Here is a 12,530-nt window from a genome sequence, read left to right as displayed (position 1 = left end):
CACAGCATAAAAGCTGCCAAATTTAAGTACACATCTTGGATTTCAGACTTATTAAAAATCTGAGAAACTATGTTGTCTTTTCTTTTTGGAGCAAGAGTTTTTGTTTGTTTGTTAATTCATTTATTTCCCAGTTTTACTGAAGTATGATTGACAAATAAACATTATATATATTTATGTTGACAACTATGTTTTGATAAGTACTATGAAATGATTACCACAACCAAGCTAATTAACACACCCATCAGCTGATACAGTTACCTTTTATTTATATGGTGAGAACACTTGAGATATACTCTTAGCAAATTTCAAGTATTTAATACATTATTATTAATTATGCTATACATTAGATCTCCAGAACTCATGAATTTTATAACTGAAGTTATACCCTCTGACCAACATCTCCCCTTTATTCCCACCTGTAACCACCATTTTACTGAGCAGCTATGTTTGCAATATTGCAACATACTCCTTAATAAATTGAACCATGCGTCATATGGATTATAATCAGATTATTTGAGATAATCACATCCCTCTAAAGAATAAGAGGGTAAAGAGAGTATGAAAATGAGTAGTTCCAGTTAAAAATGTGTAAAGGTTTCTGAAGACTAAGGAAAAGTTTATCCATGTTATAGTATTTGATCAATTATACATTATCAACTCCTGTGCAGGCCTTGTATGAATTAAAGACTAGGCTCTAAAATAATGGAGATTTCGTTCAAACCTGAAGTCCACCAAATTCCACTACTAATGAGCTACTAGGCTTCGAGTAGGTTCTTCATATTCTCTGAATCTTTGGTGTTTCATTTAAAAAATAGACATGATCAAAATGGTAGCTAAATTAAAAAAGCTAACTTAAAAAGATAATCCACTCATAGCCATAACAGATGTCAAACACATGGTCAGCTTTCAACATGTGAAGCATTATATAATCAGGAAATACAATTTCTATTTTAACTTTTATGCTGCACAGATTATTACATAAGATATGGGGAGTTTTGCTCCTACCAATACAAACTGACCTACGTATTTTACCTCAATTAGCATCCAATGGAAGTAAATATGAATCTTTTCATAGCAACAACAACAACAACAAAATAAATGCATCAGGGAAGGACAAAAAGTTGCTGATATATATTGAGTGTCTAATATGTGCCAAGTTTTATGATTTATTAGTTTTATGATTCTTATTTAATCAGGAAACAATATGAAAAACTATCTCCATGTTACAGAGAGTGGAGCTTAAGCAGAGAGTGATAAAATTAACCAAAACCACATAGTTAGCAGGTAGTGCCTAGGACCTACTAATAACACCCTTCCGTTATTTTTATTGCACTGGGCTGTGCTTCACTGAGTTGGCATAAGAGCAGTGGGAAAAAAGTTGGGTTGGCCATGCTGCTGACACTGTATAATTATAGAAGTCTATCAAATGCTGAGCCATGAAAGTATAATTATTAAAATGATTTATTGCATGACAAAATGAAGTCACGTTTTTAAAAATTCTACATGCCTTTTCTAGTGGCACAATTCATGAATCATGCGACGTCCTTTCGTTATCACTACAGGGAATACTGGGAAGACAAATAGGCTCATGCCATGAGGCTAAAGAGTTGATAAACCAAGAGATATGTGAGATAATAGATATGAGATGTAAAACTTCACCAAGATTTCTGAGATTGTGCCAAGTGGTTAACATGTTTTGTTTACATAAAATGAGATTTCTATACTTATTTTTAGATATTCTAGATATTTTTACTGTGATCGGTTTGACAATTCAGTGAGAAATGGTGATGTATGTTAATAAAACCAAATATGTCTATAGTTCACAAAATACAAAAAGCATTTTCTTGAAGAATTTGAATCCCATGGACATATACTGAGGTGTAACATTCAGAAAGCCAGACTACAGTGGCTTAAACAATAGCAGTTATTTTGTGTACAGACATGATCTGGGAATAGGCGTTGCTGACATTTGCTTGGACACTCAAGCATGCCATCAGAGAGGCAGGCTCTTCCTACTTTGCCACCCTGAGACCGTTGGTCTTTCTCACCATGCCTATCTTCTTGTGATGATATGAACAAGTGGCAGCTATGGATATGCCACTATTATTAAGGCAAGAAGAATAGGCAAGAGCCGAAAATTCACCATGCCCTTCGCCATTAGGAAAGCAATTTTTTTCTGAACTAAACCCCTTCTCTAAACCCCATGAGAGTTTTTACTTCTCACAGGCTGGAACTATATTGATTAGCTATTGAACAGGACAGGTACCCGGGAAAGCAATTAATTGGCTTTCCAGCCACTTTTTTGGAAGTGGTAAAAGAGAAGAAGGTTGGGAATGTTTTTGGAGTAGGCAATTAAGACAGACTGCAACAAAAATGGAAGAAAATCCAGGTTTGCCTTGATTGGGCCAGTGGTGGAGAATCTGAAGCCAGAATGCAAATGTGGGCATGTGGTTAGAATTTAGGCATGGTGGAAAATATGTCTGTGCATAAGGATTGATCTTATACTAAGATCAATGTTAAGAAGTGAACACAGTCTCTTCTGAGACACCCTCATCTCGTTTTGGGGTCTTCAATACCTGACTATTCATCGTCTATCTTTCCAAGAAACCCTTAGTTTATGTGTTTCCACCTACTTTCCTTTTTTATGCCCCTAAATAACTGAACCAGATATAGGCATATCACAAAAAGAAAGAAGAGGGGCTTAGCAATCTATTTCTGGGTTTTAGAAGCTGACTCCTTGAATTCTATGACTCTAAGAAGCATTTAGAAAATTATCATTTAATGCTCAGCACAGCTTTAAAGAGCTAGTAGGTTAACTAAACAATGTAGAAGTTTATTTGTTCTCTGTATCTAGAGAGTCCTGGAATGAAAACATGCTGAGTCAAGGTTGCAATCAATTCAGAAGGAATTTTTATATTTAGACTGGGCCATAAAGAGAATACAGCTCCTTTTTCACTGCAATTCTCTTAACTTTGCAAACTTTACAGTGATTTTATCAGCTCATTTCCCAGTGACTTCAAAAGTTTGTACACATACAGGAAAACATTTGAAGGAACTTTTTGCCAACATTTATAAAACCACTGTAAAGATTTACGTTTTGAACACCCTAAATATTTTTTTTCAATTTTTCTGGTGGTCGTTATTACGTATCTCCTCTCAAAAAATAGTATTAATTTGCTCACTGCCATGATTGTAGATGTAATCTCTATTCAGGAAAGAGGACAGAATGTTTAAGAAAACAGACAGATTCATCTTGGCTGTCAAAACAAGAGATCATGGAATTAATGATGCTAGCCTTTTTATTAACGTGAACACTCTCATGTGGAACGAGTTTGCTCTAGAGGTCAGTGCATTATGCTAAAACTTCTTCATTCCTCAGATTCATGTTTTGGCCTCTTCCCTATATCTACCCAGGGAATAAAAGAATGAGAGCAAATACTATCTGGAATTCCTCCTTTGTTATGCAGCCCATCAAACTTGATTAAATGTAGTACAAGGTTAGACAATACAGGCCATGGGAAAGGCACGACTTAAAGGTAATATGGGCTCCCCTTGTTGTACCATAAACACTATAGCAGCATTTATTAAGGGAGCCTTTGTTAAATCCATTAAGATCCAGTAAGTTTTCTTTTCTTCCTCCTCCTTTCATATGCTATGTTCTGTATAAGTTAAGATCATTAAGGAAGTTTGAAATTACAATATACTGAATTCTATATATTTTTAATTGTTTTTTCCCTTTGCCATCTTTCTTCTCTCCGTTTTCTCTCTTCCTTCTTCCCTTCCTCCTCCCTTCCTTCTTTCTTTTAACCCTCCTTCTCTTCTCTCTTTCTCTGCAGCTTTAAACATGCTTCGTTCATGAATAAAATCATTTTAACAGCCCAGGTCCAAAGGTAGAGCACCTACTACAACATAAGGCAACAACATACTCTCCCACCCAATCCAACGTTTTAAAGCTCTTTTCCTTTTTTTCAAGTATTAGAACATTTAAAATATTTTATATCAATGATTTTTTTTTGGGGGGGTGGAGAGAGAAAGATTGAGAGAGAGAGAGAGAAAGGCAGAGGGGCAAAGGGGGACAGAGAGAGAATCTCAAGCAGGCTCCACACTCAGTGGATGAGGGGCTCAATCTCACAACTGTGAGGTCGTGACCTGAGCCAAAATCAAGAGTTGGACACTTAACTGACTGAGTCACCCCGGCTCTTGCTCACTATTGAGTTTACTCCTAATGTTTGGTGTTCCTGTCTCAAAATTGTGGCTACTTTACAAGGAATAGAAGTCAAATGAATATTGGTGAAATCATCATATAATCCCTAGGCAGGAAGAGTCCTTGGGGACTCTAAAACATGAAGAATTGGGTTTCCTGGTAGTTCTAGTCTAAGGCTCCAGTCGTGGGGTTAATTGATGCCCAGGCCTTTAGGGGACAATACAGCAAATTACATTTGGGTAGTTCAGTCAGATTCTTTTTCAGTTCAGGGAGAACAGTGAAAGCAGCCCAAGAAGTCAAGCCTAGGTTCAGTATGGAGATGATACATGTAAACACTATCTTCAGTATGATAAACTCCAGTTTATTTCATATTTTCTTTGGTTGTGAACCAAGTAACATGCATTAACTTCAATCCTGGATCCAAGTGAATATGAAGAATCTGCGGTGGTAGGTTCCTGACACTAGTTTGCTTTTATTTTCCTTAAATGTTAACCTGGAAGGACGGAAAGTTTTCATTCAGGGTCTTAATATACTGTGACAAAGATCCGATTGTACAAAAAGATAAAACTGGAATTCTTGGGGCACCTCGGTGGCTCAGTTGGTTGAGCATCTAACTTCGGCTCAGGTCAAGACCTTGGATTCCTGATTTCGAGCCCACAATGGGGTCTCTGCTGTCATCATGAAAACCACTCAGATCCTCTGACCCCCTCTTTCTCTGCCCCTCCCCCACTTTCACTTGTTCATAAGTAAAAATATTTAAAAAAAACCCTGGAGTTCTTATGGATAAAATATAAGCTATCACATGATGAGTATTGAAATGATGTTTTAAGGTAAGGAGTCCTCTTGAGACTTCAGGCATTATAGCCCCTCAATCAGCTCATTCTTTCACTGGATGCAATTTATAAGACTATCCTCTTAGCCCTGACATTTTTTTTTTGAGGAAAACATAAACCAAACTTAGTCCCAACCTTTCAGTAGGACTCACATTCTCCATATATACTGAAGGCAGTATCATTGAGGATGAGATGCCAAAATCTTTTTTTCCATTCATAAATCTTCACCATTAAAAAGCCATTTTTTAAAAATAGATTTATCACCCTTTTTAGCAAGAAATCTATCATAAAGACCTATCTCACAATGTTGATGAAAGATTTTCATAGCAAATATTTTTGCCACAAGATGAATTCAACATGCCAAGTATCATGAAATGTTTTGGCATTTGTACAGTGCCTTTTCAGTTTATTTGTTGAGTCATGTATCATCTGTTTTGTTTGTGGAGTACCCCTGTGGTAACCTGTGGCAATTAACAAAATACAAAATCAATCACCAATCTTGCATTCTCTTCACTAATCCATATGCAAGGCAGAAAGGATGAAACAGTCATGATGTCAAGGAAAACGGGATCCTTTTATTCTTTGAGACAAAGTATCTTCTAGGGAGTGAGCCTTTTCGGAATCGGCAGAAAAGAAATTTTAAGTGGAAACGTAACAGTCTTTCTCTGCCTTTTGTCATGCTTCAGCGTCCATGGCATTTGTGACCTTTGAGTTCTATGCAATAGTAGACCAAGCAAAGACAATTTGAAGACAAAATGATGACTGACATTCAAATTATGCCTAACATTACCCAGAAAATAGAAGGAATGAGTTAGTTTTGGTGGGCTAAGGGAAAAAAAAATGAACTGTAAGTTTCACTGAATCTGAATAAAGAATGACTTTATGGGATGTTCCAGATGACTACCCACCATCCCTACTTGTGTTGTGGCAAGATATTTTCCTTAGACTCCAGTATTGTATGTTTTGGAAAAATTCAGAATCAATTTTTGATCAATCTACATTTAGATATTCTTATCTTTAGCCAGTTTTGTTGGATAATAAAAACAAAATCTTATTTTGACTTTAAGCATTCTTTTTTGAAAAAAGTGCTTGTATATCAAAGAGAATTTTCCCCTAAGAAATAATGGAAACTCAGATGATTTGTTCCACAACCCAAAAATATTCATGATTACAATACTGCAATAATAAATAAAATACACAATATAAAGAAAAATAAACAGATTACCTTGAACTTACCTTTGAAAACCTTTGTGTCTGGTGTGAGGGAAACAAGATATGTGTAGGACAGTTTCACCATCACTAATAGAATCACTGCTATCTGTTAGGTCATTGAATACACTCGCATGGATGTTGACTGCAGTACAGTATTAATAAACTCTTGTCATCACTGTATTTAATGTAACTGCCGATAAGGCAGCAGAGGAAAAAAGGGTCTCTGTCTGCAGGGAGCCTGACGTAGAATGAAGCAAAGTATTCCTAAGTTTACTCTTGTATGGAAAAGCAAAGTATTCCTAAGCTTATTCTTCTCTTCATAGGTGCTTTGAAGTGACAAAAAACACACTAGTGCCGATTGTGGGCACCTTCCAACATTCTGAAAAATCAGTGATCTCTGCCAAAGACCGTGGCCCAAGACTGAGCATCTGAGCATGGGTGACGATCACCCACAATCCTGCAGCGAAAGGGAAGAAGAGACAGAAAGAGAGAGACAGACAGACAGAGAGACAGAGAGAAGAGAGGGAGAAAGAACCATTGGTTCAGTTGTGATCATGTGATGTTCAGCATTATGTACTACCAGTATTGCAAGACATCGTTCATTGATCAAGTTAAAATTTATTAGAAATGTTTGCTCATCTCGCAGAACACTGCCAAACAAGTTACTCACAATCCAAAGTTTTACTGTAAACATTTTCATCACTGCATCTCTACCCATAGCACAGGATATTGTAAAGAATAGGTGCTTAATATTTATTGCACAAATATATGAATTGACAAAACAGTGTTTGACTATTGGCTGTCACTGCCTCCTTTCTAAACAAAAATCTCTTGAGAAAGAACAACTTTTTACCGGGAGTTACCAGGAGGCCTAAAGCAGCAGGACGGGGAGTCCAAACAAATTATGTGCTGAGTTTTCTATACGCTCTTCACTCTACCTGGTCATATTTTTATTCCTCTGAAATCATCTCAAAAGATATACTAAATTTAGTATGGAAAACAGAAGGGAATAATAAAGGATAATTGTCCCTACCCAAAGGCAACTTTTCTGTGAATTTGACGAGGGAAAAGAAGAGGCACTGTATTTTTATGTATATAATTATTATTTATATTTTTGCATTATTATCATCTTATCCTCTGACCAGATTTCCTCTAGGGCTCCTACAGAATCCATGTGAATTGCTGTTTGCTCACAACTACAGCATCTCATCCAGCCAAAGGCTGGCAACAAGCCCATTACCCAGATTTGCTTTCTCATAATATGGGGCAAAGGGAGTATCCACTAACATTTCTTTAGGGTTTATTGTATCCTCTTTGCTACATGCATTATTGCCTTTATACAAGTGAAACCCCACAATTCTAAGTATTGGTTAGAATGGAGAAAACAGATTCAGAATGTATTAACAGATGTTCCCAAGGCCACACATCTGGTAAGGAGTGAAGCAGAGTATGTAACTCTATTCTCCATGCTCTCTTTATTATGCTACATCATATACCTGTGAATTAAAAATAAATCACATAGAAGCTTAATAATTTTTTATTAAGTTAAATTCTTTAAAACTTATATAAAAACTTTATAGTAAAAAAACAGTAATGATGACACAGTTTACCTTGATAGATCACTGACAAAAACACTTTCTTAAGAGAAAGAAAGAAAGAAGGGAGGGAAGGAAGGAAGGAAGGAAGGAAGGAAGGAAGGAAGGAAGGAGGGTGGAGGGGGAGGGGAGAGGGAGAAGGAGAAGGAGGAGAAGGAGAAGCCGCAGCACTGAAAAAGGCAAAAACATGTTGGGGAATAGGATTAGCTCACGTGATACAATCTTCTGTCTCCTGATAATGTCAAGGTCAGATGATTTGCATGCTGGGTGCTTCCTTCATGTGCATCACCGTAGACACTAAGCAATGGGGTTTTGCCAGCAATTAGCTTTCGGTCTGACTGGGTGGCACTATGTGGATGCAACAACTTTTAGACCTTAGAATCTCAACATGAGATTAATGAACAAGAATGTAGGGTATTAGAAATCCCAGGAGAAAAGAATTTACAAAATATTTTAGTCATGTTATTTCAAAGGCATCTGAACAAACTTTAATATACTTCTGTCTTCCCTTTGAGAAGTGCTGACAGGTGTCCTTAAAAGGATTCTTATTATTGAAGGAAGTGTGATGTTTTCCAAGAATTTTATTGAAATTATATTTTTAGAATATATATGTATTGCAAATTATCCTTTTAGAACTCAAACTTATTACCATCATCGTGACAACACAGAAGTTAGATCATTTTAATGAAAAACCTCTGATGTATAAGAAATCAAAAGTGCACATGTTCTTTGCTTCTTTGCATTATCTATAATCAGAAACAGCTTCAGTCAGTCTATGTTTAGCTTACTGAATAATCAATAAAATACAGAGAGCAATTTATAATTTTAAGGGTAAATAATAGCATGGAATTTAATATGGAATAATAAAAAAACTGAAAATTAATCTTCCAACTTTTTCTATAAAGCCTTTATTAATTTCTAAGATAAATAATACAATTTAATTTTCAATTAGCTCTGTTTTTTTTTTTTTGGAAGGTGAAAGCAATATAAGAAAATTGCTGGAGAATAATTTCCAGGAAAATGATACTAAAAACACTAAAAGTTCCTCACTGAGATTTACCAAGCAGTTAGATACAGCAAAATGTTTTTTAAATTATCATGATTTGCTACAGAAAAAAATACTTATTCTATTCTAATATATAGAAATAAAGAATAAATAAAATGTAATTTTCATATTATTGATTTTGCTATGAGCAGAAAGATGTCTATAAATTTCATGAATTTTAGCCTGGAAATCTCTGAAGAATACATATTTTGGAAGTCGTTGTAAAAACAGAATGTGAGTTACTTCGTCCATATGTTTCATTTGCCCCCTCCCTGCTCTCCAAGCATGCTGCACACAGTGGGGGCTTCATGAAACACATAGTATTGCAGAGAAGAAACTGGGCTAACACAGACTGACACCTGTAGATCTTTTCCAGGTAAAGTTAAAGGGCCAATGAAGGTCATGACACATTGAAAGTATTTCAAGATGAAGGAATTTTTCTTAAAAAAAAAAATCTGTTGTAAAATTGCTTCCAAAATGACCATCTCCTTCACAAGGATTTTTTTTTAATCCTTCTTTGAAACTCCCATTCTAAATTCAATGAAAGCTGTATTTAAATGTTTCTATGAAATTTCTCCTGGTTTTCATCAAAATAAAGTGTTTCCCATAAAGTTCATTTGTGGCATTCCAGTGAACAAACAGGGAGAAGATGCCATTCTTACTCTCCACCAAACTCCTTTTTCAATTCCTAATCTGGACCACTGGATCTGAATATATTTGGCCACAACTCACAAAACATGAAATTTGTTGGCTGAGAAGTAATGCTATCTATTCCAGCTTAACTACAAACACAAGAACATCTCTTTGTGTAGCTGCTATGGAGGAGATATTTTGAGCAGCTGTAACGATTACAATAAAAAGCTGGAGGTCAATTTGTCTTTATTCCAGATTACAGAGCTCAGCATTTGTAATGTTCAGCACTGAGAAACAACACACAGTAATGAGTTTTAGGTTTCCTGTTTGCAATCTCCCACAGTACCAATTACCATCACTGCAGTGGTATTCTCAGTGGAATATCTGGGGGCTATTTTAAAGCCAGCCCTTGGGAAACTTCTGCTGCATTTGAACTTTACTACCTACACCATACTACTTCTAATAATAACGATGATGATCATAATGATAGTAATGCATAATAATTCATATTCATAATTTCTGCACACATTTTTGAGACCCATTATATGTCAGGTATTGTGATGAGCACAGTACATGTTACATAATTTAGTACCAGGAGATCGTTACGTTAATATCTCTATTTGAGGAATATAGGAAGTTAAAAAGGTAAGCTGACTTGCATTTACACAGATAGTTATGGGCACCATTGGAAATGCCGTATAAGTGTTTGTGGCATTTATGCTCTATAGACATGACACTGTCCTCCTCACCTGTCTTGATGGCCCCCTTCTCTCAACTTCTTTGGTATTTATGGGCACGTGGCCTACATGACATTTGATCATAATTCACAGTGCTAGGTTTTATTTCATCCTTTGGACGAGAAAATATTATTTCTTAGATATATATAACAGATATAATAGATGATATAATACAATGAATATAGTAAGATAACATTAACAACACGCAAGATATACTACTAAAAAGAATTGCTACTGTTTTTACAGGATAGACCAATAACAACGAGAAGGCAAGCAAAAGTAGGAAACCAAGTTTTAGGGATTAAGACTAGATATGAAGGGCACCTGGGTGGCTCAGTTGGTTAAGCCTTCAGCTTCGCCTCAGGTCATGATCTCACAGTTCATGAGTTCAATCCCCACATCGGGCTATGTGCTGATGGTGCGGAGCCTGCTTGGGATTCTCTCTCTCCCTCTCTCCCTCTTCCCCTTCCATGCTCGCTCGCTTTCTCTCTCTCTCTCTCTCTCTCTCTCAAAATAAATAAGTACACTTAATAAAAACAGACTAGATACGATACACCATGTAGTTCATTATATTAAGTAGTAAAAATAGGGGCACCTGGGTGGTTCAGTTGGTTAAGCGTCCACCTTTAGCTCAGGTCATGATCATGCAGTTCATGAGTTTGAGCCCCACATCAGGCTCTTTGCTGACAGCTCAGAGCCTGGAGCCTGCTTCACATCCTGTGTCTCCTTCTCTCTCTCTCTGTCCCTCTCCTGCTCACGCTCTCTTTCTCTCTCTCTCAAGAATAAATAAGCATTAAAAATTTTTATAAGGAAGTAGTAAAAATGTATCATTTCTTTTGCTATCTAGTATAAATGCACTTTCATTTCCTTAGGGTAAGTTACTTTCTTGGTTGGCATACTTCAATTTTCTCATGAGCTCACGGTGTTAAATGCCATGTAAGAAATGGACAGAGAGGTATAGAGCTGAGGGTCCAAAAGGTACTATAAAACAGATGACAGGACACTTGCATAGGACTCAGAGCATCTCTGCTCAAGTCAAAGAGATGACACTAACTTCAGGACAGGAAACTGCACGTCTTACTACCACCTGAGTGCACTTCATAATCTGTTTTTATTTGTTTTAAGAATAAAAACCATTAAGAAGTCACACAAATTCCTCAAAAAAATTTTTGAAGGGGGATTGGGGGAGACAGAGAGAGAGACAGAGAGAGACAGAGACAGAGAGACAGAGACAGAGAGGGAGACAGAGAGAGAGAGAGAGAGAAAGAATCTTAAGCAGGCTCCATGCTGGAGCCCAACTTGAGGCTCGATCTCAGGACTATGAGACCTTGACCTGAGCTGAAATCAAGAGTTGGACACTCAACTGACTGAGACACCTAGGTGCCCCCAACATTTTGTTTTAATAGCCCTCAGTCTTGATACTATAAGTTACTTAATAAGACAATTTGTATGAAAGTTGATAGTTAATCAGCCTTTAATAGAAAGTCAAAGTATACTGTACACACTAAGAAAGTGCTGCGACTTGGTTGGTTAAATTCTAGATGCCTGATGCAAGATCTTATGTTCAGTGCAACAACACACACTTGCATGGACTGAAACAACTGTCTCCACTAAAGGTCATTTTTTCAATGATTTATATTTGAAGCTACATGGCATATCTTTACTTATGGAGGAAAGCTTTCTGAAAGCTACTGTGTGAATTTCTATTTAATAGGTTTTGGGAAGCTGTAGCATCATCTATGGGAAATTAATTGTGAAAAATCAGTTCAGTTCAATCATCAAATTCAGTAAATATTTATTAAGTAAATATATAAATAAATAATATTTATATGTATTTATTAATTTATTGTGCTCACTATAATGGAGTCTCAAAGATGCCAGACTGTATTCCTGTACTCAATGAGCTTATTCTAGCTGGGGAGACATACAGAATTACAAACACCTGAATGACCCAATGAAGAGAATGGTTGATGCTAACTGGCACCAAGAGAAAAAGCTTCATGGATAAGGGACTTTGGGAGCTAGGTTTTGAATGGGTAGAAATGTTGTGAGAAGAGACTAATTGTAAAACAAAAAAAGCATTAAAAGGACAAATACATAAAATGTGTGCTTACCAGGGATACAATGCAGTTCTAAGATTAGGAAGAATGATAGAATGATAGAATTTGATGAGCTAGATTTTAGCAAAGTAACCTTTTGATCCCCAAAAAACTTAAGTGGATCTTTAACAAGGTAAAATCTCTTTTTATATGTAGAAGCTTACTTTAAAGG

The sequence above is a fragment of the Panthera uncia genome (assembly GCF_023721935.1).
Source record: "Panthera uncia isolate 11264 chromosome B3 unlocalized genomic scaffold, Puncia_PCG_1.0 HiC_scaffold_1, whole genome shotgun sequence".
Lineage (NCBI taxonomy): Eukaryota > Metazoa > Chordata > Mammalia > Carnivora > Felidae > Panthera > Panthera uncia.
This window is presented reverse-complemented; position numbering follows the sequence as displayed.